Below are 6451 nucleotides of genomic sequence, written 5' to 3'. Positions count from 1 at the left end.
ACTTCCTCAAAAAGCTAGAAATAGTAATACCACATGATCCAACAATCCCACTCCTAAGTATATAACATAGAGAAATAAGAGCAGTGATATAAATAGACATATGTACACCCATGTTCTTTGCAGCATTATTCATAAAGATGGAAACCTAGTGGATGAATGGATAAACGAACTACAGTATGTACACACAATGTGATACTACACCGCCGTAAAGAATAGTGATGGGCCTGTAAAATATCTGATAACATGGATGGATCTGGAAGACATTATGCTGAGTGAAAGAAGTCAATCACAAAAGGACAAATATTGTATGAACCACTATTATAAAGAGTCAAGAAGAGATTCACACATAAAGCAACATTCTTCGGAGGTTACCAGTAATAGGAGGGAAAGAGGGGGGAATCACTTACTAGATAGTAAACCAAACCCAGTGCCATCAAGTCAATTCCGACTCATAGCGACCCTGTAGGACAGAGTAGAACTGCCCCAAAGAGTTTCCAAGGAGCGCCTGGCGGATTCGAACTACCCACCCTTTGGTTAGCAGCCATAGCACTTAACCACTAAGCCACCAGGGTTTCCTACTAGATAGTAAAAACAAGTGTTAATTCTGGTGAAAAGAAAGGCAATACACAATGTGGGGGATGTCAGCACAATGTGACCAAAGTAAACAAAGACACTGAGAGGTATGCAAGAATAAAGGAAAACTATGGTAAATGCTATAACGTGTACAATTCTGCGACAACAGGAATAGCAATAAAAAATTTGTAAGTGGTTACATAGGTAGATATGTGTGGGAGGGCATATGGGGGTACATGCTGTGCATATATAGGTGTAGTTGTAGCTATTTGTACGTACATATTTGTGTGTGCTACATATATATTCATATATATACTAGAGCACACTTATGGAAATTTCTTAGACATATCCGAACACCTTGTGGGACTGAGTTACTGGGTTTGAAGGCTAAGGACCATAGTCTCAGGAGACAGTTAGGTCAATTGGCATAACAAGGTCCATAAAGATAATGTTTTATATCCTAGTTTGGTGAGTAGCATCTGGGGTCTTAAAAGCTTGCGAGCAGCCATCCAAGATACAACTATTGGTTTCTTCTCCTCAGGAGCAAAGAAGAGCAAAGGAAACCAAAGACTCAAGGAAGCAATCAGTCCACAGGCCTAACAGCACACACAAAACAGAGTCTCCTCTAGCCTGAGACCAGAAGAACTAGACAGTGCTCAGCTACCACTAATGACAATTAATCTATGTAAAGGTTCCTCATGAGCACAATTAAGGGTTCTGAAATTCCCATTTTTCGCAATGTTATCTTTTTTTTTTTTATCCATAGTTTGTTATGATCCACACAGTCAAATGCATTTGCATAGTCAATAAAACACAGGTAAACATCCTTCTGGTATTCTCTACTTTCAGCCAGGATCCACCTGACATCAGCAATGATATCCCTGGTTCCATGTCCTCTTCTGAAGCCGACCTGAATTTCTGGCAGTTCCCTGTAGATAGACTGCTGCAGCTGTTTTTGAATGATCTTCACCAAAATTTTGCTTGAGTGTGATATTAATGATATTGTTCTATAATTTCCACATTCGGTTGGATCACCTTTCTTGAGAATAGGCATAAATATGGATCTCTTCCAGTCAGTTGGCCAGGAAGCTGTCTTCCATACTTCTTGGCATAGACGAGTGAGCACCTCCAGCGCTGCATCTGTTTGTTTAAACATCTCGATTGATATTCCATCCATCAGTTCCTGGAGGCTTGTTTTTTGCCAATGTCTTCAGAGCAGCTTGGACTTCTTCCTTCAGTACCATCGGTTCCTGATCATATGCCACCTCTTGAAATGGTTGAACATCGACGAATTCTTTTTAGTATAATGACTCTGTGTATTTCTTCCATCTTCTTTTGATTCTTCCTGTGTTGTTTAATATTTTCCCCATGGAATCCTTCACTATTGCAACCCAAGGTTTGAATTTTTTCTTCATTTCTTTCAGCTTGAGAAATACCAAGCGTGTTCTTCCCTTTTGGTTTTCCATCTCCATCTCGTTGCACGTGTCATTATAATACTTTACTTGGTCTTCTCGATACGCACTTTGAAATCTTCTGTTCAGTTCTTTTACTTCATCAATTCTTCCTTTTCCTTTAGCTGCTCGACATTCGAGAGCAAGTTTCAGAGTCTCCTCTGACATCCACCTTGGCTTTTTCTTTCTTTCCTGACTTTTCAATGACCTCTTGCTTTCTTCACGTATGATGTCCTTGATGTCATTCCACAACTCGTCTGGTCGTTGGTCACTAGTGTTCAATGCGTCAAATCTATTCTTGAGATGGTCTCTAAATTCAGGTGGGATACACTCAAGGTCATATTTTGGCTCCCGTGGACTTGCTCTGATTTTCTTCAGATACTGATTGGTTTAAAGTCAGGAAAAGTGTGTATCAGGATTGTATTCTTTCACCATACCTATTCAGTCTGTATGCTGAGCAAATAATATGAGAAGCTGGACCATATGAAGAAGAACGGGGTATCAGGATTGGAGGAAGACTCATTAACAACCTGCATTATGCAGATGACACAACCTTGCTTCCTGAAAGTGAAGAGGACTTGAAGCACTTACTAATGAAGATCAAAGATCACAGCCTTCAGTATGGATTGCACCTCAACATAAAGAAAACAAAAATCCTCACAACTGGACCAATGAGTAACATCATGATAAACAGAGGAAATATTGAAGTTGTCAAGGATTTCATTTTACTTGGATCCACAATCAGCAGCCATGGAAGCAGCAGTCAAGAAATCAAAACACGTGTTGCATTGGGTAAATCTGCTGCAAAGGCCCTCTTTAAAGTGTTGAAGAGCAAAGATGTCACCTTGAAGACTAAGATGCCCCTGGCCCACGGTATTTTCAATCGCATCATATGCATGTGAATGCTGGACAATGAATAAGGAAAACCAAAGAAGAATTGATGTCTTTGAATTGTGGCGTTGCCAAAGAATATTGAATATACCATGGACTGCCAAAAGAACGAACAAATCTGTCTTGGAAGAAGTGCAGCCAGAATGCTCCTTAGAGGCAAGGATGGGGAGACTGTGCCTTACATACCTTGGACATGTTGTCAGAAGGGATCAGTCCCTGGAGAAGGACATCGTGCTTGGCAGAGTATAGGGTCAGCGGAAAAGAGGAAGACCCTCAACAAGGTAGACTGACACAGTGGCTGCAACAGTGAGCTCAACGACTCAACGGCACCTAACAACAACAACCACTAATGACACTCTGACCAGGGACACAACAGAAGGTCCCAGTTAGAATGGAAGAAAAATGTGGGACAAAGCTCAAATTCATAAAAAAGACCAGACTTCCTGGACTGATGAGACTGGAGGAACCCCTGAAACTATTGCCCTAAGATACCCTTTTAACCTGGAACTGAAGCCACTCCTGGAGGTCCCCTTTTAGCCAAATAATAGATAGGCCTATAAAATAAACAATAACACCAGTGAGGAATGTTCTCCTTAGAACAACCAACTACAGGAGACCAAACGGGCAACATTTGCCCAAAAGCAGAGATAAGAAGGCAAGGAGAGGCATGAAAAGTGGAGCGGAAGGCGGGGTGGAAATGGGAAGGGTGCTGACACACTGTGAGCATAGCAACAATGTCACGGAAAAATTTGTGTATAAATTGCTGAATGCAAAAATAATGTGCTATGTAAAGTTTCATCCAAAACACAATGAAATGTTCAAAAAACAAAAGGCAACAGAAAGATGAAAGGGGACTTAGATGGTCTCTTAGGAAATGGCTCAAAAGAGAGGAAGGGCCTGCAGTAGGAGAGGGAGGAGATGAAAGTGAGGACAAACTAGAAATAGATCAGAGAACTGAACAAAGAAGGAGATGGTAAGGAGAGGGTAGGGTCAGGGGGTACAAGAAATAAGGGTGGGGGTCAGGAGAAATGCTGGTGTGGAGACATCAGCATACAAGAAAATCAGAGCTGATCTTAGAGTGGTAGGGGAGAATCAAGAGGGGAGAGGACCCCCAGGAACAGGAGATCAGGGGAGAGGTGAGAGTCCAGAGCAGAGAAGTCTCTAAAAGAATCCCCTGACCACTGAAGCCTTCAGATTCAAACCTCCCTCAGTGTGACAGTCTTTCCACACAGTAGGAGGGAGGGTGGTTTGCCTGAGGCCCCTATATGAGCTCCTGGTTATTGGAAAGAAGCCTCCCCTGCTTCCTCCAGGTACTGAGACACCTATTAGTGAAGTTGCGCTGGGATCCTTCTTGTTCCCAGAGGAGGGAAGTGGGCAGGGAGCTAAGCTGCTGACTCATCCAGGCAGCAAAGGGAGGAAGGGGCCTGGTGGTTCCGGTGGTAGGTGTGGGTGTGCCTGGAGCCTGAGAGTACCTCCTCACACAGGGTGGGAAGTGGTCTCCTGAGCCTGACACAGCCAAGGGACTTGCCTGTCAATCAAAGTAGCAACCCAGGAGGTGGCCGAAACCCCAGGAGCCTCAGATGACTGGGCAGTCTGAAAAGCCAGTGGACTGACAAGAAGGCAGGCAGATCCTGGAGGGGGAGCAGATGCGGCCAGGACTCAGAAAAGCCATGTGGGGGCAGGGGAAGGAGGGGAGCAAGAGCACAGAAAAGATTTGGAAAAGCCAAGTGCGCTGTGACAATGGGCAGTTTGCAGCCTCATCCACGCCCCCAGTCACCCCACCAGAGACCCACTGGGGCCGGAGCAACACCCAGTAACGCCCAATGATACACTCTGCCGAAGTTTGACCCAAGATCGCAACGAGTCCCACTCACCAGTGGCAGTGCCCAGGGGTGTGAGAAAGGCAGCTCTGAAAAGGACAGGCAGGACGCGGGCCACCCACATCACCATCAGGGCCTCCAGGGGCCAGAGCAGAAGCTGAGCTCCGTGTGCCTGCAGCCCACAGGTAAAAGTGGCCAGTGAAGGTCCCCGCCGACCTGTGAATAAAGTACAGAAAAGTTCCCTGGAAAGGGATGGGCAGGGCTGCACTTACGAAGCCCCAAAGGAAAGTTATACTGGTGAGCCAGTCACCAAGGGGAGGCTCAAAACTAAGAAACCAGCAGGTGACAGAGTCCCTGAGGGGAATGCTGGGGGTTTTCCCACCGGCGCTCAGCCAAAGGGTGCACAGATAGCCCTAAGCAGCTGCCCGCTCTGACTCAAATCCCAGAAGCATATTTAGTTCATGCCACTCTCCCCCAGGGTGGGATTAAGGCATGTGAGGGCCCTAAACACTGAAAATTAGTGGCACCCCCTTCTCTGTATACTATCTGTGGTGTAATTTTTTAATGTGACTATGATATTAACAAAACACAAAAGTGGCATATGCCATTTTAGTGGAATGAAATGAACTGGGTTATAACATTTTTAGTGGATGTGAGAGACTAAGATTTTTACTATATACCACATTTTCTCGAAAAAGAATATTCCTCGAAGAAGAAAATGACTCAGTGGACTTAGTTGTTTCGACAATGAGTGTAAAATTCTGTTATCTCCCACAATGAAAAGCTGACTGGAGCTCCTCTTGGTTGTTTACCAGGACAAGAGCAAGAGCGTACCCTGGTGTTTAGATCATGTCACAGAGCATTGCTGGCCCTGCTGGCTGGAGTTACTGGATTAGCTGACTTGGACATAGAAGGCCATTCTCTCAAAATAAATCAGAGACCTGGCTATTAATATAATCTGCCCTGCCCAGTAACCACTCATTTGGATCCAGCTACATATTGGGTAAATGTAGCAAGAGTTAGACTAGACACCCCACCCTCAACTCTTGTCTATTAGAAAGAAAGAGTATACTCCTAAAAGACCCAATCAGATAAGGAGTTTCAATTGCATGGGAGGGGACTGTAGGAGACAGATGTCAACAAAGGTGGTAAAGTGGTAGGGGACTCATAGCTTAAAAAACATTGCATGTTTTTTTTGTGGGCACCCTCAAGGCGCTGTGTGAATTTCTTTTTAGGTCCGCCCATTCTCACGCACTGGAGCTGCTATCAGTTTCATTTAGTGCCCTGACAATTTCACCACAGCGCTCACTTTTCCTTGTGTCTTGTCTGCCTGGTATCTGTGGGTCTTTGCTTTGGACAACTGGTGGCCCTATTTTGTTGATGCCCTCAGCACATGCTTACCTTGCTTAGGTAATCAGCCCCTTCCTTCCCAAAAAAGGCAACTCCCCGCCTGCAGAGCAGCACTGGTCTCCCCAAGCTCTTTTTACCTGGCCATCCACCTGGATGCCTCATGCTTGCTCCTCTATCCAGAACAAACGTCGGCAGAAACCACTGCATAGTCATCCTCCCAACATACCCAACCTCCCCCATGCACAGCCTGAGTGACCACATCACCACTGACCCCTATTTTCAGATTTCAGCCACCTCTGTCTACAGAAGCACGTTCCACAGTTGACTCAGTAACACTCTAAACTCCCTTAGACATTTCAGTCACTA

Source organism: Loxodonta africana, chromosome 1 (assembly GCF_030014295.1).
Source record: "Loxodonta africana isolate mLoxAfr1 chromosome 1, mLoxAfr1.hap2, whole genome shotgun sequence".
In the NCBI taxonomy this organism is placed as follows: Eukaryota; Metazoa; Chordata; class Mammalia; order Proboscidea; family Elephantidae; genus Loxodonta; species Loxodonta africana.
The sequence above is the reverse complement of the archived record's forward strand: the minus strand, read 5'-3'. Positions refer to the sequence as shown.